Source organism: Ornithodoros turicata, chromosome 3, assembly GCF_037126465.1.
Source record: "Ornithodoros turicata isolate Travis chromosome 3, ASM3712646v1, whole genome shotgun sequence".
NCBI lineage: Eukaryota > Metazoa > Arthropoda > Arachnida > Ixodida > Argasidae > Ornithodoros > Ornithodoros turicata.
In genome coordinates, this window is record NC_088203.1 from 60,122,033 (window position 1) to 60,133,222 (window position 11,190).

At 46.0% G+C, this 11,190-nt stretch overlaps 1 long non-coding RNA gene across 1 annotated transcript; it reads left to right on the top strand.

Annotated features, from left to right (window-relative positions):
• Positions 1-931: 931 nt before the first annotated feature.
• On the top strand, positions 932-1,657 carry LOC135387166 (uncharacterized). Its single transcript, XR_010420907.1, has 3 exons — positions 932-1,052; positions 1,126-1,189; positions 1,279-1,657. It is a non-coding gene; the product is annotated as an uncharacterized LOC135387166 (long non-coding RNA).
• Positions 1,658-11,190: the final 9,533 nt, after the last annotated feature.

Sequence of the window (11,190 nt, forward strand, 5' to 3'; positions counted from 1 at the left end):
CAATATTGTATTTGTGTTGAATAAATATGGCTGTAATCCTGTGTCAATGTTGCAGCAGCATAACACAAATGTTGCCTCAATACCCAGTTGGAAAAACAAAGTGGAATCTGAAGTGGTTTAAACAGGATCCACTTAAAGCCTAAAGTGGTTTAAACAGGATCCACTTGAAGGCCAAAGTGGTCAAGCAGAGATCCACTTTGGGGCTAAAGTGGCCAAGGAGGGATCCACTTAAGACCAAAGTGGTCAAGCAGAGATCCACTTTGGGGCTAAAGTGGCCAAGGAAGGATCCACTTAAGGCCAAAGTGGTGAAGAATTGATCCACTTAGAAGCCAAGGAGGTCAAGAACGGATCCACTTAGGGGCCAAAGCGGTCAGAAATGTACCCACTTTGAGGCCAGAGTGGTTCAGGATGGAAGATCGAGAGGTCGAGTACAACGGTACATCATCACTCTCAAATTAAGTAATAATATATGATTGGGGAATTTATTGGCAGGAAAAAGAAAAAATGATTAGGATAATATATAATTAAGAAGAACGCTTATCGTGTTCGTATTGAGGAAGAACTAATTCAAACCAATTCAAACAAGTGAAATTCCATCACACGAACCGTATCGAAATTATTGCAAGTGAAATTTAAATGAAAACTTGAAATTAAAATTTATTCCGAACAAATCGACCGAGGAGGAACTTCGGCCGCGATATCGCCAAGAGGGCGCGTCGTAATACGTCTCCGTGGCGCACCACATCGTGCGAGTTGAAAATAGTTCGCGTCATTTCAAATGTTTGTGAACGTATTATCCTCAAAAGTACATGTGCCATGGTACCTTGCTATTTCACCTCTTACTGTAAGCCATTTTTAATGCATTCCGTACAACAATCAGTGGATGTATGTCGACTCGTCCTCCAGAAGCGAGGGGGGACGCCGGCCGGGACCGCCAACGGTCTCCACTCTCCAGTCTCTCACGAAATGTTGGAGCATAGGGTTGTGCGCGGTCGCTCTTAAGTACTCGGCGTCATTCGTGCTTGATTTCGAGGATTTTATCCGTCTCTAAGGTCAGTAGTCGATTTGTCAAGCATTCCCGTTTTTTCAACACCGCTGTGCATGTTTTTACCCTTGCACTCGCAGGCACCGCGGCCGTTGACGGGAGGATCGTGCTCTCAGTGTGTTGCCACACGCGCTGTGTCCAACGGTATGTAATATATTTTGCTGCTCACATACGTTGACATGCGGCTGTTCCAGCAGCTTTTGCATTATCTTTCGAAATGTTATTACTTGAAGGTTACCCTCGTTCGACGCGACTGGCATAGGGGCGTCGGCATTTGGCAGGTGGACAAAACGGATTCTCAACGAAGCTGGACTTAAATTTCACGCAAGAAAGGCAAGCTGGACGGGCATTAGAAATCTCCTACGAAAAAAAGCTTCATGCCATTTTTTTTCGTCGTCACTGTTCGGACATGGGGAGACATCTCTGTGAACTTTCTCATTGTGGATTTATGGTGTGTGTTGATGATTGACAGAATACCTTCACAACATGTAAGTGCTTATTACGGTTTCTGTTCTTGGCATTTCTATGTCCTGCTAGCGATTTTCAACCGCTTGGTGAATACTCGCTCTTATAAAAACATCACAAATAACTTTCACAGTTGTATCTGCCACTTTAAATATTTTCACATCCTCTGTATTTTTATGTGTGTAAGAATAAATGTTCACGCAGGAACGGTATTTTGTGTAACTCATTTTTACAGCGAAAACATGCTTTCTGATGCAACAGAATAATCACTGCGCATTCAAAAAGTGCATCGGAAATTAGAATTTCAGTGTGACTTTAATGGGAAAATCCTTGATGCTGTTGGCCAATGGGAAACTATAGGCAGACCTCCAACTGTGCGACTGGTTCCACTTCACATTCACATTTAAAACATTCGTCGATTCGGAATGATAAATTTTGGTCACTTTCAATGAAAATTGTGTATGTGATCTCCGCTTAAACCGAATAAGATTTCTGGTCTGGGAGTGTGAGTTTGTGGAGTTAACTTAGACAGTTAAATACATATGTTGTGTTCTGCACTGAAGCACTGTTGTACTTACGCCTTCAGGTTCACGTTAATGTTGTGTGATTATGTAGTGAACAAAATACTGCAAATGCTGTTATAACGTTCCCTGCTCCACGTGCAGTGTCATTTCTTCCTCCATGTACACACTATGCAGCAAGGAATGTTTTCTTTCACCATCTACAAGTAGTTTGGTTTATGCAGTGATCCCTACCTCAGAAACCAGTTGGAGCTGGACCCACCTAGAAAAGCCACTTGCAGCCCTTTCCACTCTGGAAACCACTTGTAAGTACATTCAGTCTGGAAACCACATCGTGGTTTCCAGAGTGGATCTGCTTGCAAGTGGGTTCCAAAGTGGACTTGGTTACAAGTGGTTTTCAAGGTGGATCCAACTGCAAGTGGTTTCTCAAGTGGGAATTGTTTCATAAACCACTTACAAGTGGTTTCCAAAGTGGACATGGTTGGAAGTGGTTTTCAAAGTGGATCTCAAAGGGGTCTGGCTGAAGTGGTTTCTCAAGTGGGAATTGTTTCATAAACCACTTGCAAGTGGTTTTAAAGATGATCCACTTGCAACAGATTTCCAACTGGGTATTGTATTTTTGTTGGAAAAATATGCTCACAATCCTGTCACAAAACGTTGCTTCACATTGGACAACGTTTGCAATGTCGCAACGTCAAAAATGTGCGATGTCAACGTTGCGGCAACAGTGTGTGCTACTACGGAAAGTGTGTAGCTGTAGGAGTAACCCACTGTAATCGAAACTGTTTGCCCCATATAACAAGTTTTTCACTGAGTTTTCTAATTACCATTCTGTTTAGTAGACACCTTACCTGTCAGGATGTAGTTATTTGGCTCGAAGTGCCTCGAGCAAACAAGCAAGGTGTTCGTCACTGGCTTTCCAATTCGGAGCCTATGTATCCAAGCTTTCCGGCGGTTCGTACGACGGCGCGGTTCGTTGTGGTAGGTTTCGTCGTCATGTGGAAAGTGATGGAAAGATATGGTTTTATCTTTCCACTTCGCAGAAGAACACTGCGGCACGCAACAAAAGTCCTTCGAGCCTCGCTTCTGTTTTGCAGCGTGAAGAGCCGGTCCAGTTAAGTTCATTTGGCTCTGTACTTTCATTTCCGGAATTACTTCGAGCGGCATCGTCCTCGCAAGTATTTTCTTTCGAACATTCGTCGCTAACCGAGCCTTCGTTTCGATATCGCTTCTCTGGACGCATGTCAATACGCTACGCACACGTGAAGCGCAGAGGCGGGACTGTGTGTATTTGCACATGTTTTCCGAGCTTGCGCGTCCGCCCACCAGGTGCCGTCCACTTCACTGAAAACGCGAATAAACGGTCACCGTAGTGCAGCGCACAGTTCCAATAATTTTCGTCTAAACATCTCCTCACACAAAGGTGACATCGAGACGCTTTTACTGCACCCTGCTGTATACGATGAAGAACCCAAGCAACACAATGTACTGAAAGTCGAGTGCAATAGGGGTGGACGGGTAGGTGGAAGGCCTTGAACAGACTTTTGAAACTAAAGAACATTGATAAGACACATACCGGCCACCCCTATTGCACTCGACTTTCGGTACATTGTGCTGCTTGGGAAGCTTCACGAGTCTATACCACGTGTTGTGATGAAACCGTGTCCAATTTACAATATCGATGAGAAAACAAACAATGCCCATTTACGGTTATCGCTTATCGGTACTTCAGAGACACGTAAGAGGGAAGCAACGATGCCTCTGATGCCCCCGAATCGCACAATTTCTTTTTTTTCTCTCTTCAGGTTGAAGCAACCACACTTCCGTGAACTCCATGACGCACGCTGAAGTGCACACGGATGTACGTTGAGCAACAGCCCAAGGGCTGTTCCTCAACGTACATCGCAACATTACATCGTACATCGCAACAACGCAGCCCCAGCTACATTTCCTGTTTAATCGTTTTGTGATTTTCTGTCTTAGCTTCCTTTGCGTACTGAAATTTCAGTGTTGTTGTTGTTGGTTGTTTAAATAACAAGGGGAGGTTGCCACCCCCCCGAAAGAAAAGAAACGGTACGATCGCACCACAAAAGGTGCGAGCGCACCCGCAACAGTTTACCGCGGCGAGCGTCACGACCGCGACCACGCAGGACGGAGCGCGCCGTTCACCTCAAGGATCATAGTAATGTCCACGCACCGTCTAGTATGGGGTTTCTAGTCCAGATTTCACAATGAAATTGACAAGAGCATTGAAGGCCGCGTCCCTGTGCTTAGCGTCCCATACGCCTAAGACTTTCTCTGTGCTGAGGTCCCTTTTGTCGAGATGGCCAAGGGTCCGCCTCAAGATGCCTCTCTGTGCAGCATGTTTTGGAAAATACACAATGATATGTTCAGTGTTTTCCACTGCCCCGCACAGTAAACAGTTGTGCGAGTCCACCTTGCCGACTTTATGAAAAAACTGGCGACCATAGGGCACATTCAGGCGTAGACGATGCAGGAGAGTTTCTATGTGTCTGGGCGTTCTTGAAGGTATGGTAAAATTCTGCTCCGGGTCTAGCGTGCGCAGCAGTGACGAACCACTGTCGGCTTGGTGCCATTTTGTCCTGCGGATGTCATCAGTCATAGATTTTAGGAGAGATTTGATGTCCTGCTTAGAAAACGTGACTAGATGTTCTGTCGATGACAGGTGTGCGATATTCGACATTTCGTCCGCCTTCTTGTTACCACTTATGCCAATATGGCCAGGTATCCACTGAAGAATGACGTCGTGACCGATGTCTGTGCACTTGCGATACGCTAACATGTCTCGTACTGTTGACGCCGTACGGCCTTTTTCCAAGAACGATGAGATATAGCTTCAAGGCCGGCTTTGGAGTCGCACTGAAATATCCATTGCCTGCGCAATGGAAATTTCAGTGTTATTCCTACCAAATCAACCCAAATTGTAGACTGACCCAAAAGTCATAATTGTACTCTACATCACGCTTCGGCAGGTAAATTGCTGTTGGTGTTATGCGGAAGACATACAGGGTTTCCCAGAAAACGTGTAACTGAATTGTAATTAAAAAAATTACACCACCTAGAATCATGCGATCAACGGCATTTGTTCTAACTAGGGTTTTGTCACCTCCTGATGTGAATGTTGTGTAACGTAAGTTTCATTATGTAAGTTTTTGCGAAGTGAATTCGGAAATTTGCCAAGTAAAGGTCACTTTTTTACACCACAAGTGTGAGGTGCGTGTGTAATTTTCTCAGATTCATGATAATTGACAGGGATATTCAGGAGCTATCTCATCAGAAAAAATAGCCGTACATCATGCTCTACTGAGCTCAGAGAGGATAGCGCGCTACGAATTTTTCAGTGCAATCGTTCGCAGTCCGACGAAAGGAGGTTGGAAACCCAGCTCAAACCCACATCGCAGAAAAAGATAACACAGGCATGGCTTACCGCGTCCGGCTTCCGCTGGGATCATGCTTTACCCTCTCCCAATTTCCGGAACTATAACTTTTTCTACTATCACTCTGTGGGCTGGGTTTGGAACCTCCTTTCGTCGGACTGGTGAGATTGCGTTCTTCTTTTTTTTTTTACTTTCGTGTTAGCGTCGCGAAGCAACTGTGGCTGTGAGCGGCGCATAGATGAGGACAGATGGAGAGAGGACAGCATGAAGGAGTGAGGGACAGGGGGTTTAGTATGCGCCCTGGGCCGACTTCAGGGGGAACTGTGCCGACATTTGTCTGGAAAGTCTTCGGAAAACCCAGGGACAACCTCAGACCTCAGAAAACCTGAGACAGCACAGCCGGTGGGAGGATTCGAACCCACCACCTCCCAGTCAGCATGACACCCACGAGTGAGACGCCGTGATTGCGTTCAAAAAGTCGTCGCGCGTTATGGTCCGGTGCTCCGGAAAGCATGATATTCGGCTATTTTTTTTCCGATGGGATAGCTCGTGAATATCAATGTAAATTATCATCAGTTTGAGTGAGTTTGACACGCTCTTCATATTGGTGGGGTAAAAAACCCACCTTTACTTGGCAAATTTCAGAGTTCAATTCGCAAATATTAACATAATTAAACTTACGATACATGACATTCACATCAGGAGGTGGCAAAAACCTAGTAAGAACAAACGCCATTGACCGCATGATTCTAGGTGGCGTAGTTTTTTTTTTAATTATAATCCAATGACACGTTTTCTGGGACACCGTAATGTAATCGAATCAGCCAACACTCCGGCTGTAAAAAAATCACTTTATGATGGCGAAGAGAAGACGTATATTTTGCATCCTGCTTCTCTTTGGTATCTTACTAGATCTATCCGTTGTAATCGGGGCCTCTTAAGGCCTTAGCACTGTATTTTTCAGTGCTACGTGCTGCATTTATGCGACAGGAAGCCTTGAATATGGACATTTCCATGACCCAACCAATTACACCAGGACGTGTGTCACAGCCCGCTATGGAAGACCACCGAGTTCAAACCAGCGAGTAGAGAAGAATGGAATTAGATATGGCAACGGACGGACAACCCACAGCGAATGGAAGTAAGTGCCTCCATGCTAAACGACCGCGCACGAACTCTGATAACGACAATCTCATAAACGACAATGATAGTCGATGCAGCAACACTGAAAACGTCGAACACAACGACGAGAACAGTAATATGGAAGATGACGAAGGTTTCATTACCGTCGTTCACAAAAAGAACCGGAAATCAGGAATCCCTGTCATTCTCCGTCCCGTGAAACCTGATGAGTCTTTCCTGCGCGCCAACCCTAACACGGTTGCCAGAGAAGTAATGACGGCAACTCAAGAACGGATCAAGAACCACAGAATTGCATCTGACGGCAGTATAGTAATTACCGTGGCCACCCTGCCCGCAGCGAAAGCCCTACTAGCTTTAACAAGCCCAGCAAACATTGCAGTGACTACGCGAGTGCCGGATTCTTACGCAAGAAATGTGGGCAGGATAACCGGCCTCAGAACACGGTATACTGATGTAAAGCTGTTGGAAGTCCTCCGTCCAGCAGGTGCCGTTGAAGTCCGCAGACAGCAGTTTTTCCGCACCAATGAAGATGGCACCACAAAAGCGACAGATTCAGACAGTGTGATAATCACCTTTAAGTCAGATATCAAGATGCCAGAGCATGTCGAACTCGGCTTCAACACATACCGCGTACAGGAGTACTTTACCCCAACACAGTGTTTCAATTGCCTACGTTTCGGTCTTCTCGCCAAAAACTGCAGGGGAAACACGCGATGCAAGTTTTGTGCCGGCCCTCACAGCCACAAGGAGTGTACAACAAAGCGCGAGAAGCAATGTGCAAACTGCCGTGGCCCGCACACTGCAACCTACGGTGGCTGCATAAAACGACAGGCAGCTTTAAAGGAGTACAGAGGGCCATCCAAAAAAATTTCAGATTACGACATCTGATGAAAGTGTGTGTGTCATTATACCGAATAGCGCGAAAGGTATTGATGTGTGCAATTTGTTTCCCAGAAAAAAACTCACATAAACATAGCTCCGCGCCTTCACCCTTAACTCGCCACTCCAGCTATAACGAGGATGAGGAGGTATGATGGCACGTCACCGATGACGGCATAAGGAGACTCGTTCTGGTTTGCCGGTCAGTGGGGGTCAGCGCATTGTCCCTTTGCCGCCGTAAACCAGTTTTGCCAGTTTTCCCGGAGAATTGGGGATAGAAGGAGCGGCCGAAGCATTACCGAGGGCAAGGAGAAAGGCTTTATCAGAACCCCGAACAGCCGAGTAGCAGACGACAGCGGAGTAACAGACAACATTTCTCAGGCCAATCAGCGAGCGTTCTCCTTATAGCGTCAGCGCGAGGTTCCAGGCAGATCACAGGCTGGTACTACTCTTCACCACCGTTGCGCACGGTCGCTTTTTGCGGCGTATTTTAAATTCAATTTCTGCGATAATTATGACTCTGTGGTGTAAATTACTTCGCATGGTGCATCTTACTGGCAAACTTAACAGTTTTATAGGAAGAAAACTGGGTGTTAAAAATGACTTCTGTGCTACTTTAAAAGCAGTCCAGTACGACCCCCCCCCCCCATACGAGGGAAACATAACCAAAAAGCAATCAAGAGTGCTTAATCCCGACCTAGTACAGCCGGTGACTCATGCCCCATCAAAGACAGAAATAACCTTTCCTAAGCTCCCACCTACAAGCCAACAGCCCAAACCGCAAAGGGAACAGAAGAGTCATGCGCGGAAAGCGTCTAACCCGCCAGACAGTGTTTGGGACACGAACAACAGATCAATCAAACCAAATGCACCACTCCCCGCACCAAGAAACTCTAAGAATACATCGAAACCGAAGCAACAAGAGCCGTTAGCACAAACGTCCATAGTATTACCAAGGGCCCGAAACTCGCCAGTTCGTTTGCGGGATAAAGTGAGGCGCTTCATGCGTTTCACGTCATCGGACGTCAGAAACGTCATAAATTGAACGTCATGGACACATCCGGTGGCTAGTGATTACTGATTGGTTCCCATGAGGATGAATTCGTTTTCTGAGCTATGACTGGCCGTTTTCAAATTGTTCGCGAGCGCTCAAACAGGCGACAGCGCGGCGGCTGTGCCGGTTGGAACCGGCGTCCACGGAGTCGCCGGCGTCCGTTTCAGACGGCTCGTATTGTGTAGCGGTTGGGTTGGACTACGAGTTCTGATTTTTCTTGTTTAAAAGCGCAAGCTGTATCACGTGAGTGTCCTCGAACAGTCATAGCTGTCAAAGAAAATGTCTGCGCAACATTTCTGCTCTGATTCTTGGTGTAGAAACTATTCGAGCGTCCGAACGCCTCGTGCCTGATACCCGGTCAACGACTGTCAACAGGTAAGTGATTTGTCATTGCTTGTTGCCTTACAACACCGCGTTCACTTCGTGTATTGTGAATAAGTTGCTTAACAGTTACCGTAAATGGGGACCGGGATACGCTGTGACCGAGACAGTCAGTGTAGCTTTGCAGATACGATGGTAGAATATAATTTATTTTCGTGAAAAAATATCATGAAAATGTTATGATTAAATACCCGCTCACGTCGTACTGTATCAGGGTATGATGATTCTTGGTGATTTCGCTTGACAAGTTTCGTTCGACGTTGACTGTTCTGTACGTAGCGCTAAAGCCAAGTTTGTCAGGCTATTCGGCCTGAATATATCATTGTGAAGTAGAGCAATAAAAGGTATTTTTTATACTAGTCGCTCATCATACCCCATGGCTGCGAGCTTTTCACAACCCTTCCACCGTTCTCTTTCGCGTCCAATAGCACCTTTATTATTTCTATTTACATTGCAACTTTCACATGCATAGCTGTATATCTGATACTAATTTTCCTCTTGCAGCCACTGAGCTCCAGTCCCCAGTAGCAGTTCTTGCCAGAGGCAGTCCGACATTATCACGCTTCTTCAAGCAAATTCCGGAGCAATATTAATGTCATGTTGTTTTCGTTACCGCAGTCATGCTGTGTACGTCTTGCTTGCATAACCGTATGTCGCACAATAAAATACTTCATGTGAAAAAAACAACCAAGGCTTCGTCGTATTTCTGTAACTCACACTGCATTCCGACAAACGCGAACCAGAAAAAACAGTGAATTCAAGAAAAAAAAAGGAACAAAAGAAAATGGGAAGCAGCGCAGAGAGGAGAAAAGTAGAGGGAGAAACGGATGACACGTCATCTACGTCATTCGCGACATAATAAAAAAAAATAAAAAATAGGGTGGCTAGTCCTCAGTCATTGGTCCAGCTCCGGAGGTCACGTGAGTTTTCAGCTACAATAGATTTCTACTACAGCTTCGCGCCCCTGGTATTACACATCATCCCTTTCTTGCTATCAGCCCTTAAAGCCGTAGTCGCAGCACTGCCAAACACAGCGGACATCCCGGAAGTTAAGCAAGTCCTGGCCAAGAGAGAAACTGACTTTCATCTTTCATCGTTAAGTTCTGGCCTTCGAGCCGGAACTACTCAAGATCCTCTCCTCAACCAAACATGAATAGTTTCTACAGCACAGCGTTTATAATGCAGTGGAACTGCAACGGCCTGCATAGCAAAATCAGCGACCTGAGAAACTTCCTTCACCGAAATCCTGTTCCCATACTTGCTCTAAGCCAAGCCCAAATAGTAACTAATCTGCGACTTGCTAACTATGTGACGTATGTTCTCCAAGGCACTAGAAGTCGAGTGCTGCTGGCAGTCCGCAAGGAACTACCATCTGTCATGTTGCATTCATCTAACGGCCCAATAGAATACATTGCCGTCAAAATCAAGCTTCCCAGTGGCCCTGTTACAGTTATCAGCGCATACATCGCACCCCACGCCTCCATCAACGAACGAAGCAATGCTCGAAGAGATTACGGGCAACGTAACTCAACCTGCTGTGATATGTGGAGACTTGAACCACGGCCACTTGCGCGCGCGTCGTCGCTTCTCCTCCGGCCTGCCGCCGTCCTTGGGAAACAAAAGGAGAGCCAGGGAAATGAACGTGTAGTATATTTCTATTGTCGGGAAAAACTCACGTGACCTCAGACGTCGGGCCAATCGTTGGGCCTCGGTAGAGTAGTTTTTTGCTTTGTTTTATTTTGTCTCCATGGGTGACGCGTGACGTAAAGCGACGCTGCCGAGGGGTTCTCTTTCCCTTTCCCCTCTGTTCTCTCCCCGCTTTGGCGGTTCTGGATTTTCGTTTGCATCCAGTGAAATAAATAAAGCGCGGAAGCGTTGGCTCTTTCTGTTGCACAAGGTGCTTTATTTTTCGGGATTGGTATTTCCAAATCACACATATGCAGTCTTCTGTATCTGCGCCAAACACGAACTTGACATGAACATTGTTTCTGAAGTTCGAGTAATATGCCGAAGCAACTTCACATTCACTGTTAGCTGATGTCTCAAGTGGAAGACTTCACAGTAGATCAGTAAATTCACTGCACAGGCACACACATTCACAAATCCAGCATGACAGGAAACATGTCCATATCCCTTTGCTGCTTGTGTAGTGTCACATGTCAAGGTTGACCCGTCACAAAGGAACCTGTGCAGCTGCTAAGCCAAAAGATGATGTTCCAACCACTCAGAGTGGCATATCCATTCTATTGCGTCCATGCCGATGCTTTTCTGAAGCAGATATGAGTTGAGCAGTACCTAGTTGAT